Genomic DNA, 13264 nt, shown 5'->3' with positions numbered 1-13264 from the left:
GTGCCAGGTGACACACAATGATGTCCTTTGCAAGTCCCCTTCAGGAAAGGACTCATCAGGCTGGGGTAGAACTTAGTGTAGTGCTCTTGCCTAAAATGCCAGATGGCCTGAGTTCCACACCCATCACACAGCTATCCACTTCTGCCAGTAGCTGTCCAGAGTCAAATGTCATTTTGGGCATGGGGGAAGCCCTGAGTGAGTGATGTCCCGAGTGGATGTGTGCTGTTGACATGGGCTTGGCCACGTGACAGATGCCAATGCCTCAGACCCATGGGAAATGGCAAAACCTTTCCTAGGCAAGGCTCCCTGGCAGACTGCTTCTACTGAGATTTGTTAAACCTGCCCTTCCTTGTTCAGCAGTATATAATAACTCTGATTCCTTGAACAAGGAATCATCTGTGATTGCATTCCTTGTTAATGCATCTGTGTGCATTAACCCCACCTCCTCAACTCAGCTGTAAGCAATGACCTCACCTCCCTGTTCAACTGTATATAATAAACATGCTGTGCTCTATTAGAGAGCCCAGTCCACCCAGTCCCAGATTTCTGTGCATGTGACCAAGTCTGTCATTTCTTTATTCCCTCACCACCCCAGCCAGGTCATTTCCTAGAGCTGTGATGGATGAGGAGAGTTCTTTTTCTGTCTTCAGGAGGGGAGGGAGTTCCAGTGGTATTTTGGTGGTAGAGGATATAACGACAACCGTAGTCAGAGATGGGTGGTGAGGATAACAAGGTGCTAACTATGGTGTGTGAGCTCTCTCTCTCTCTCTCTCTCTCTCTCTGTGTGTGTGTGTGTGTGTGTGAGAAAGAGAGAGAGTGTGTGTGAGAGAGAGAATGAGAGAGAGAGAGACAGAGAGAGAGACAGAGAGAGTGTGTGTGTGTGTGTGAGAGAGAGAGCACTTCTACCTAAAGCCCTTGTGTCTGTGTGTGTGTGTGTGTGTGTGTGTGTGTGTGTGTGAAAGAGAGAGAGAGAGAGAGAGAGAGAGAGAGAGAGAGAGAGAGAGAGAGCACTTCTACCTAAAGCCCCTGCCCTAGCCTCTGTTCCATTCCATCAGACAGGGAGGGCCTGGAATATGGCAGATCAGGAGAGAGCCCCATTTATGCTAGTGGTCCTTCCTAGAGTTCTGGTCAGAGCCTTGCACTAGGTATGTGAAGGTGGCAGGGGCTTTGGGTAGAAGGGGTCTTTTCAGACCCTTTTCAAGCTGCTGCAGTTCCATGTCTGCCCTGTCCTATGTTGGTTAGGGTTCTTTTTTTTTTTTTTTTAACTTAACACAATCTAAAGTCATCTAAGAAGGAATTTCAACTGAGAAAATGCCTGCATAATATTGGTCTGTAGGCAAGTCTATGGGAGCATTTTCTTGAATAATGATTGATATGGGTGGTGGCACACCCAGGCAGGTGGTCCTGGGGTGTATTAATAAGATGGCTGAAGCCGTGTGTTGGTGGTGCACGCCTTTAATCCCAGCACAGAGGCAGGTGGATCTCTGTGAGTTCGAGGCCAGCCTGGTCTACAGAGCTAGTTCCAGGACAGCCTCCAAAGCCACAGAGAAACCCTGTCTCGGAAAACAAAACAAAACAAAACACCAGCTGAGCAAGCTGTGGAGAACAAGCCATTGCAGCACAGCCTTCCTCCATGGCCTCTACTTTAGTTCTTATCTCTATGTTCCTGCCCTGAGTTCAGCTTTCTCTTTGCCTGATGATGGACTGCAACCCACAGGCCAAGCAAACCCTTCCCTCCCTAAGTTGCTTTTGATCATAGTCTTTATCACAGCATTAGAAAGCTAAGACATGACCACTCACACTGCTGGAGACTAGCCGAAGCAGCCTTGAACTCCTTAGCACTCTTGGCTCAGGGATAAACGGGAAGTGGCCTCATGCTCAACCCTCTAACTCTTGCTTGCAGCCTTCCTCCTCCCCCCAAGTCTCCTGGCCTCTGTTGGACCAACCCAGTCCCAGGAGTCAGTACTGTTCTTGGTCAGCAGAGCCTCGATGGGGAGAAAATAGCTAGAACCCCGAAGGAGGGAATCCTCCATTAGCAACTGGGCCTGGGGAGTCCCAGCCAGGATCCTACCAACCTCCAGCTCCTTCTACTTGGGCACAACCCTCCCACCGGAAGGTGTCTGTCTGTCTATTTGTTTATATTGCTTAACTGACTGTTGAAGCAGGACTTTGCCATGTTGCACAAAGGTGCTGCCTGTTATAGTCCCAGTCCTTTAATTTTTCCTTTTTAAAATCTTGAGACATTGTCTCACTAAATGGCTCAGGTTGGACTTGAAATCACTCTGTAGCTTAGACAATTCTTGAATTTGCAACCTTCCTGCTTCAGCCTTCCTTGTAGCTGGGGTTAGATTCCTGTACCAATAGACACAGCTACTGGAAATATTTTCTAAGAGGGGAAACCATCGCCTATGGCACAGCTCTCTCCCAGGTCACAGATCCACAGTCCTACAGGCCTTCCCATCCAGACCACTCTCTTGATTTCTCTGACATTTGCTATCTGTAGGCACTGCTGTACGTCAGGAGGCTGCTGCCTCTTCCCCACTGTCCTTGGAGAGACATTTCACCGCTAAGCTGAGAGGTGCTATGGGAGAGACGCCTCCCAGGAACATGAGATGGCTTTGGCTTTGGCTTTGACAGCTCCCTCCTGCAATCCTGGTTCCACTATGCCCATTCTCCCAAAGCTGCCCTTCCCCAGTCCCCATGACCTATCCCCAAGCCTGTAAACACACACCTGTGCCTTCATTCTCCTTCCCTCACTGTGTTCCCTGGGTGCCCAGGTCTTACCTAGTGTCCCTGGTGCTGCCAAGAAGCCTCTGCCCATGAGGAGGAGGATGGAGCTTGGTGTGATCACCCTTTGCTCCACCCCATCAGGTGGGCAGGACTACTGCTTTCCCAACAGACTAAGGCTAAGGAAGATCCTGATGGCTCTACTGTAAAGAGTGAGGCTTACTCATAAGACACTGGGTTCCTACAAAACAAACAAACAAACAAACAAACAAACAAAAAGACACTGGGTTCCTGTCTGCCCCTCTGGCATCCTCCAGGCCAGACTGGGTTCAGACTGTCAAACTGGAGTTCATTCATTGATGCCACAGTGGGAAAAGTTGTAGTTTCCTAGGGAGCCAGGTATGTGGTATATACTTCAATCCTAGCACTTAGAAGTCAGAGGCAGGGGGATCATCACAAGTTTGAGGGCAGCTAGCTTGGTCTACATAGTAAATCCCTGTCTAAAACTTAAATAAGTAAGTAAATAAATGAGACCAAACCAGTCTAGACCTGCAGGCTCAAAAGCCTAGCTCTTAGGAGGCTAAGGCAAGAAGATTGTAAATTCAAGGCCTGCCTAGGCAACTCATCAAGATCTTGTCTCAAAAATAAGTAAAGAGAGAACTAGAGGTATACTTCCAGCCATAGAGTTTTTGCCTAGCAGTAACTTTGCAAAGATTCCAGGTTCCAGCCCTAATAAGAAGGGAGTGAAATCAGGATTCGGTGTGTATGAAGGATGAGAGCATGAGAGCTAATTTATAGTTAGGATCAGTGCTCAGTCTGTGACAAGTGTCTGGCTTCACTGTGGACTAGGGCTAGGCAAGTTTAAGCCTGGCAGGGGGTTGCTCTCCCTGCTTACTCTGGGTCCCCAGCCAGATGCAATGCCACCTACACACATGGAGTAAGTTAAATGGAATCTGGCCCCATACTAGTGTCACAAAATGTCAACAAGAATTAGAAGATCTTTAAGTGTTAGAATGTACCAAGGTCTGGCCCAAGGGTTCGATAACATTTTTCTTGTGGGCCAGCTTTGATCCTTCAGTCAGGACTCTCTTGGCTCTCTATCAGGGTTCTCTTCTCCTTAAAGCTCCGTGGCCCTGACAGCCACACTCTATCCCTGTCATACTCTGGTCCCTATAACAGCCAAGTGCTGGGGAGACCTCTTACCCTGATGACTAAGTCACGGATTGGGTTCTGAGCCAGGTAGACATTTACCTAGACACACAGGCAGATGGACCAGCAGATGCTCAGCTTTGCCTAAACATCTTTCAACAGGAACTTTCCTCATTGCAGGGATGGGGCACCAAGCTGGGCTCCCCTTCCTGGTACCCTCTTTCTGGATCCCATCCCACACTCTGTTTGAGGAAGAGTGGCATGGAATCTTTCACTACTCAGGAGACCTCAGTCCCTGGATGTCATCTTACTCATCAGAGAGGATATTATGACAGCCCGAGGCTCAATCCAGCAGGACAGGACTAACAGCTCCTCTGAAGACCAGACAGGAAAGAGTGGGGTGCCTAGGACCCTGCCTGGTCTCTTTCCAATTTTGGATTCTGCATGTGGCACTAGAAGCATCAGTACTGGGTCAATCCCAGGCCAGGACCAGCCAGAACTCTCCTACATGCTCTGGGCATGTTCTTGCTACGGAGAGAGAGAGAGAGAGAGAGAGAGAGAGAGAGAGAGAGAGAGAGAGAAAGAGAGAAGAGAGACTGTCTAGTCATTTGTCCACATATTGTGCTTCCAGGACAAGAGTTCCAGGCAGGAAGAACAGCAAGAATGAGGCCCCACAGGTAAAGGGGTGAATGGGTCACTCTGTGTGTGTGTGTGTGTACAGACAAATGAGGGAAGCTACAATCCCAGGATTCCCCAATCTTTGATTCCCTGCTGATCTTAAGTTTCAAGCCATGGATCCTTAGGGTCTGGGAAGGGTTTTGGTTAACGGTCTTCTTCTCATCTAACTTTCTGGTTCACCATCCTGAATTCTAAGCTGGTTGTGTGAGTTAGAAGCATCCCCTGAGCCCTGCCAGCAGCTAGGTCAAGTAGTCAGGATGCCTGGCTATTATCAGGATGTCCTAGCCCATCTTTAGCCCCATTGCTACTATACTGCTCCACTGAGGAATAATGGTGTCCTGCTGGTGCTCCGACCCAAGACTTGCTCCTGCCTCCAAAGGTGCTTCTGCTTCCCCTTCCTACTCTTTTCCTCCAGGCTGGCATCTAGCCTGCCAACTTGCCCTTACTACTTGGGTATGTGTGGTGTTAGAAGAGAATTAAATCATTTGGACATGGTGGTACATACCTACAGTCTCAGCAACTGGGAGGTGGAGACAGAAGAGTCAGGAATTCAGTGACTGCCTCAGCTACAAAGGAATTTCAACTTACTTGAGACCCTGTCTCAAAATTAAAGTTGGTTTTTCTTTGGATAGTTCCTCATGTAGTCCAGGCTGGCCTTGAACTCAGTATGTTGCTAAGGATAGCCTTGCATTCCCGATCCTCATGCCTTCATCTCCCAAATTCTGGGATTTCAGCTGTGAGATGCCATACCTGGGTTACTTTCTTAGTTTTGAAGCAGGTTCTCCTTGAGTTTCCCAGGCTGGCCTTGAACTCACTATATAACTTAGGTCAGGTCTGTGCTTTCAATCCCACCCCCCCTTCACCTTCCTTTGTAGCAGAGATTACAAGCTAGGCTGGTTGTGCTTGGGTGTTTTTGTTTTGTTTTGAGACAGGGTCTCGTGTATATAAGATTAGCCTTAGACTGCTATGTACTGAGAGTAACCTCAGCACATAGCGTCTGCCCCAACTCTCAAATACTAGGATTATAAGCTTGTACCACTTTCCTTGGCCTTGATTTTGAGTTTTGATATGACCCCCCAAGGAGTCTTTAATTCTTTCCTTGCCTTTTGCTAAGCACAAATATTCTGGAACAGCTAGCTACTTAGAAACTCCTTTTGCTAAACAACATCAACAGCTCTTGGGCCTACAGGTAACAAAAATCAAGTGGGACCTAGGACCTCTGCCTGTGTTCCATGCATCTCCTTTGCTTTGCGTCACTTGTTTGCCTGTGCATGGACACGGGTTAATAACTCAGTGATGAGTGTCTGAAGACTTGTGACGCCAAACCTGTCTCATCCCACTAAAGGCTAAAGTCAGAGCAAGAAGAGGAACCTCAGCATTGGCTTTTACAATGTCTTGCTCCAGACTTCTTCTTAAAGTGCTCCTGAGACTGTTTAGTCACTGTCCTAAGCTTGCAGTTATCTTGGATTCCAAAACATTGAAGCTTGAAAGACATGCCACTTTATGATGAGATGACCCCAGAGCAGGACTGATTCTCTCCTTGTGTCTCTCTGCCTCTCTGTCCAGGCTGACCTCCGACTCATAGCTTTCTCTACCTCCATTATTCTGGGGTCAAAGGTGAACACCACCATGCTCAGCTCTTTTTGGTTTTTTTGAGAGCATGTCTACTCTGGCCTAGAACTTTTTATGTAGACCAGGCTTGCATCAAACTCATGGCAATTTGCCTGTTTCAGTCTCCTGAGTGCTGGAGTTACAGGCATGAGCCACCATGCTAGTCAGAAGTTAGTAATTTCATGGAAACTTTGCATTACTCTCCTCACGAGAAGACAGTGATAACTTCCTCCAATTACCATGAGAAGCAGATCTGAGACAGTGATCTACCACACTACATGTTGACCAAGACTCTTAATTATGCTCCTCCCACACCTGCCATATTTTTCAAACTTAAAACTTAGTTGGGAGGCAGAGGCAGGAGGGTAGCTGTAGGTTCAAGACCAGCCTGGTCTACATAAGAAGTTCCAGGCTACCCAAGCTCTATATAGCAAGAACTTGTTTCAACACAACAAAATAAACTGCAAGCTTATATGATAGTACCTCAAAGACAGACCTGGAGGGCTGGAGATGTCACTCAGGTGGTAGTATGCTTGCCAGAATGCACAAGACTTGGGTTCCACCCCATCGTAGCATAAACTGGGCATAGTGGCACATGTCTATAATCTCAACACTTCAGAGGTGGAGGCAGGAAGGCCAGAAGCCCAAGTCATCCTAAGAGACATAACAAGGTCAAGGTCAATCTGGGCTAAATGAGACTGTTAAAAAGGGGGGGGGGAAGAGGGAGTCAGGCTTGAGGTTATTGGAACCCTTATCTATGTTTCCCAACATGGCCCCATTAGTGTAAGTCTTTTTTTCCACTTTTCTCCTATTCTCTTCTTTAATTGGCACATTGGGTCAGGTGGTGTGGTCTAACTTGTTTAGAGCTGACAGAGTTGGCACTTTGCTCTGAAACTCCAAAATCAATTTTAGACTTATCACGTATATGCTACCCTAGACATTGAAAGACCATCTGTATCAGGGTGGTGTTGGTGGCAGCAGAGGTGGCGCACACCTTTAATCCCAGCACTTAGGGAGGCAGAGGCGGGAGGATCTCTGTGAGTTTCAGGCCAGCCTGGTCTACGGAGCTAGTTCTGGGACAGACAAGACTACACAAAGAAACCCTGTCTCTAAAAACCAAACTAACTAACTAACTAACTAACTAACTAACTAACTAACTAACTAACTAAATATGACAGTTGCCACAGTCTCAGAACTGGGGGTGTTAGAGCTACCTTTCTCCCCTCTTCCCCTGCCCCTATCCCTCCTCCTTCACCACCACCACCTCTTCCTTCCTTTAGACACGGTCTTGCTATATATACCTGGTCTGCATTCCTTCTGCCTCAGCTTTCCAAGTGCTGAGATTACAGGCATACACCACAAGCCTAGAAAAAAAGGCACATTTTTAAGTTTAAGTTTTAAAAACTATTCATTTTTGAGACAGGGTCTTAATGTGTAGAGCAGGCTGGTCTTGAACTCACAGAGATCCATTTGCCTTTATCTCCCAAATGCTAGGATCAAACAGGTGCATGAACATCTCCGTCAAGCTTTCTTTTAAATCAAACACCTCTGATGTACATATGTGTCTTTTGGTTTGGTACAGGAAGCTGGGCTCTTAATGACATTATGAACTGTGTTTGCTCATGCAAAGCACAGTTGTGGTGAATGTCAACTCTGCTTACTGGATGGTTTTCTTTGGTCTACAGCAATCAGAGTAAAGCCAGTCCTTGTGCTTCCCCAGCCCTGTGTGTGATTCTCAGTTGGATAACATCTGAAAAATGCTGTCAATATCTGGGTTGAGCTCTTCTGATCTGTGTTGGCTTTTGCTTTTCCAGACAAAGCGTTGTTTCTGTTTCTTCTGGAACCATTTTGAAATAAATCAACTGCAGCTTTCAATATTTCTTCAACTGTTACAAATACATCCTTATAGAGAATGTTACATAATAAAGCTTGACAGATTTCTGCAGTTGATTGAAATTGTTCTGAGTACACAGAATCATAATGGCCATTATTTGAATATCAGAGAAGGATCTTGTCTTCATAGCCATTATCTGTGACATGAGTTGGTGGCTTTCCAGGACAGCAATAAAGAATGAAGTCTCTTCAGAGAAAGGACTCAGTTCCAGCTGGCCAGCATTCTCCTTGGGATCTCCCAGATGTTCCAGATATTTCTTAAAAGATCCCTCCATGTAAGACTCAAAGGTTTGTTGATTTTCCTTCACATGTGAGACAAATTCGGCTGGCATGTAAATGATGGATAAGACTATAAAACAACTGCTCAGAAATAGCTCAAAAGAGGCAAGAGACAATCACTTTCAAAATAGCTCTCAAGTGCCTAAACTCTCAAGTGTTCAATTGATGCTTCATTCAAGATTTCTGACTGAAATACTTTTTCCATTCTTTATGCATTGTGCATGGTGTTAGATTATTTAAGAACAGCTGTAGGGAGGAATATTGTCTCTTCATGTGGCCTGATATATTTTTTAAAGGATTTATTTATTTATTACATATACAATGTTCTGCCTGCATGTACACCTGCCTGCCGGAAGAGGGCAACAGATCTCATTATAGATGGTTGTGAGCCACCATGTGGTTGCTGGGAACTCAGGTCCTCTGGAAGAGCAGACAGTGCTCTTAACCTCCAAGCCATCTCTCCAGTCCTCTTCCCCCCACCCACTTTTGTTTTGTTTTTTGAGACACGGTTTCTCTGTAGCTCTGGACACTGTCCTGGAACTTGCTCTGTAGACCAAGCTGGCCTTGAACTCACACAGATCCACCTGCCTCTGCCTCCCAATACTGGGATTAAAGGCGTGTACTATCACTGCCTGGCGTAGCCTGATATTTATAATATTGGCTGATGACCTAGGCTCAACTTGGAGTAAATAACAGCCAGGTGGCTTGCTGCCATTTTGGCAGCCATGTGACACAGCTACCATCTTGGTTAAGATGATCACATGGCACAAATCAATCAAAGCAGCACCCATAAAATGACTAGACCCACTGGGCCCCCTTCTGATCATTGCGTCTCCCTTTTGTTAGACTAAGGAGGCAACACCAGGTCATTAAGATGGTTTGTTTTATTTTATTTTCCTTGTATTAAGGATGCAATAGCAACTCTCCAACATATTTTTAATTAGGATAGGATTTTTTGTGTATGATGAATTTTGTGCTAAAAATGAAAAATAACAGATGAGAGAAAAACCACAAACAAGTTCTATGTAATATATGTCTGATGACTAAGCCCTATAAATTCCTAAAGTTATAATTGTCTATCCAAGCTAACAAAACCTGACTTAAAGGGGTGTCTAATCACTTATGCCTTTGGTAATTTTGTTAAGCTTTAGCTATTTGATGAAACAAGTCATATTAAAAAACTGGCATTTTTAAAAAATTTCTTCATTGAATCTTTGGGGGTTTTACATCATGCACCCCAATTATATTCACATCCTGGTCTTCCCATACCGCCCCCATCCCTGTTGCATCCCCCTGCCACGAAAGAAAACAAAACAACATAAACAAGTAAGCAAACAAAAGCAAGAATAACAACAAAAATCCTAATAAACCAAAACAGAACAAAAACCAAGCCAGAAACAAAAATATCTCTGCTTCTTCTCTCCTGTCACCTGTTCATCTGTCCTGATGGCACTGGAGGCTTCCGTGTGTCATATAATATACCCCTTTGTCCCATCAACTTGACTGGCAACTGCACATTACAATGAGTCATTGGTCTGGTTCAAAGCCTCTGGTTTTTGGTACCTCGGACTCACTGGGTCTTCACTAGAGCTCTTCTAGGGTGTCATGTGTCTTGGGGATCCTGCAGGTACCCTTCCCATAGGACCAGTCTCTTCACCAGCTCCAGTAGGACCTAGATAGGGTAGATGCTAGGGTGGGTCAACCCAAGACCCAGTTGTGGGCCTATGTGTTAGCCAGGCAGGTCAGATCCAGTCACCGGGTCCTCAGGCCTGGGGTGTGGAGGCAGAGTCAGCTCCCCTACATGCATGTCCTCAGGGTAGGTTCATCCTCACCTGTGGTAAGGCGTGGGGACCCTCTCTCCCGAGTGCAGGGGCCAGTTCTCTTGCTGTAGTGGGCAGCAAGAGGGAAGGCCAGCTCTCCAAGGGCAGTGAAGGGTGAAATGGGCTCAGCATGGCCCTCTGATTTCATCTCATGTGGTTCCTGGGGCCTCCTGAGGTGACACTGGCCACAGACATCATTACAGACCCCAGCTGTGGCTGAACCATGGCCCCATACATGATTCTCTCCAGCAGTTTAGGCCTGGACGACATCCTGGCTCTGGGTGGAAGGAATGGCCACTCAGGTGGGAATGGTCTCTGGATACCACCAAGGCCTCAGGTTGCAGCCTCAATCCTGGTCCTCTATGTGACCATTAGTGGCAGTGCCATTGCAAGTTGTGCTTATAAAAGCTTCCTTGCCCTGGCCCTGACAAGCAGAACCTAATCTAAACTTAACATCCTGACGTATTCATTGTGGTGTTAGACATGTGTTATTTTCTAGTAGGGATAGTTGGCTTTGTCCTGGAAGGTTCTAGCTGCCCAGTTCTTCCACTCTTCTTAGAACCAGCTGCTGCATGTGGACCACAGAAATTGCTTTTTGTTTGTTTGTTTGTGTTTTTGAGACAGAGTCTCTGTGTTCTAGGCTGGCCTTGGACTCTTGATCCTTCTTCCTCCACTTCTTTTTGTTTTCCATTTTTTAATTTGAATTATACCCAAAAGAAGCACATTCATACAACAAGGACATCTGTTCAGCAATGTTCATAGCAGCATTGTTTGTAATAGCCAGAAACTGGAAGCAACCTAGATGCCCCTCAACTGAAGAATGGATAGAGAAAATGTGGTATATTTACACAATGGAGTACTACTCAGCAGAAAAAACAAACAAACAAACAAACAAACAAACAAAAAACAATGGAATCTTGAAATTCTCAGGCAAATAGATGGAACTAGAAGAAATCATTCTGAGTGAGGTAACCCAGTCACAAAAAGATAAACATGGTATCTACTCACTCTTATATGGATTTTAGACATAGAGCAAAGGATTACCAGCCTACAATTCACACCACCAGAGAAACTAGGAAACAAGGAGGACCCTAAGAGAGACATACATGGTCCCCTGGAGAAGGGGAAAGGGACAAGAACTCCTGAGCAAATTGGGAGCATGGGGGGAGGTGGGAGGGAGCTAGGAGAATGAGAAGGGGAGAAGAGGAGGGGTGAGGAGGACATGAGAGAGCAGGAAAGTTGAGTTGGAGGAAGAATAGAGGAGAGCGAAATAAGAGATACCATAATAGAGGGAGCCATTATAGGTTTACAGAGAAAGAAGGCACTAGGGAAATGTCTGGAGATCTACAAGGATGTCACCAACTAACAATCTAAGCAACAGAGGAAAGGCTACCTTAAATGCCCTCCCCTGATAATGAGATTGATGACTTATATGCCATCCTAGAGCCTTCATCCAGCAGCTGGTGGAAGTAGAAGCAGACACCCACAGCTAAACATTGAACTGAACTTGAATCCAGTTGCAGAGAAGGAGGAGTGATGAACAAAGGGGTCCATACCAGACTGGTGAAACCCACAGAAACAGCTGACCTGAACAACGGGGAGCTCTTGGTCCCCAGACTGATAGCTGGGAAACCAACATGGGACTGTTCCAGACCCCCTGAATGTGGGTGTCAGTGAGGAGGCCTCAGAAATCTATGGGGCCTCTTGTAGTAGGTCAGTACTTATCCCTAGCATAAGAATGGACTTTGGGAGTGTTATGTTTTTATTTAAAAAGAGGAAAAGAGAAAGCTGCAAGATGAGACATGTTAACTAGTTTATTATATGGCCTGGCAGAGCAGGGAGACTAAGAGAGAGAAGAGGAACAGGGGTAATGGCTGACTGCCATGGCTGGTCGCCACAGAGAGAGCACCTAGGTGGGAGAAGAGAAGAGTGGAGAAGGAGTGAGCAGAGAGAGAGTGGCGTAAAGAGAGGAAGCAGAGAGAAAGTGAAACAGGAAAGTTGGAGCTTTTAAAGGGAAGACTGCACATGCGCACTGAGGTTCCACGCATGCCCAGAGTCCTCATGCATGGCCGGTGACGTGGTGATGACGTAGCACATTTTCTTGTGCGTGCTCTGACTGTTGTCAGGGGGCAGGGTCTGTCTCTTAAAGATAGATAGATAAACATAGATAAACCCTAAAATACCTGTTCCTGGAATCTGTTTTGCTTTAAGATGGCAAGACTACCAGTTGTCAAAAGCATCAGAGTTCTTGAGAAGGATAAGATTTTACCTGAATCAATGATTAAAGAATAACAGAGACTTGCCAGCAGGCTGCATGGACAGCCACTCCAAGGTCCTCCATCCATAGTAGCGGGCTGCAGGACACCTGCCTTCTTGCTGATAGCATGTGACCTGTGGATTACAGACTCGCCTACCATTGGTCCAAGCAACACGGGGAAAGTCGATTCCACTGTCATCTTGTCCACTGTCTGGAGTACCTTGTAGTAGTTGAGGTGAAGGGCAGGGTTGCTCAGTGACTAGCTTTGTCACTGACTCGAGATGAAGTTTCTTCAGTGCCCATCAGTCTTCTTGGAGGAAATGGGGTGGGGCCAGCAGCTGGCCTATCTCTCTGTTATAAAAAGCTTTTTAACAAAACATTTTAAATGCCATATTCTCTAGATCTCTGGGCATTTGAGGGCTGTCTGTTTAGTATTTCAGCAGTTAAAAGTTTGCCTTTAGTTAGAGAAAAATCCCTTTTTGTATTAAAAGCTGTACCGACAAGAATTGTAATTTTTAAGACTTAAACTTAATAGGAATAAAATTGTTAAATCCTAATCTTATAAAAGGGACCAACTTGGGGTGGGTAGTGGTGGCACAGCCTTTAATCCTAGCCCTTGGGAGGCAGAGACAGGGTGGATATCTGAGTTTGAGGACAGCCTGGTCTACAGGATGAGTTACAGGACAGTTAAGGCTATACAGAGAAACCCTGTCTTGAAAAAGAAAAACAAACAAACAAACAAGGTACCAACTTGTTATAAACTGTTAAAGATAATTAAGACATGCAAGTCAATGGTCAGTCATTTTACAAGTGCTCAGTACTAATTAGTCATGCTAAGTACAAATGTAAT

The 13264-nt window shown here is 45.8% G+C and overlaps 1 protein-coding gene across 1 annotated transcript in view; it reads right to left on the bottom strand.

Annotated features, from left to right (window-relative positions):
- The window catches only part of LOC100764892 (taste receptor cell protein 1), a 107779-nt gene that overhangs the window by 9303 nt on the left and 85212 nt on the right, over nt 1–13264 (bottom strand). The window lies entirely within an intron of this gene.

The sequence above is a fragment of the Cricetulus griseus genome, chromosome 4 (genome assembly GCF_003668045.3).
Source record: "Cricetulus griseus strain 17A/GY chromosome 4, alternate assembly CriGri-PICRH-1.0, whole genome shotgun sequence".
Classification (NCBI taxonomy): domain Eukaryota; kingdom Metazoa; phylum Chordata; class Mammalia; order Rodentia; family Cricetidae; genus Cricetulus; species Cricetulus griseus.
Note: the sequence above shows the minus strand (reverse complement) of the source record. Positions and strands in the feature narration are given on the sequence as shown.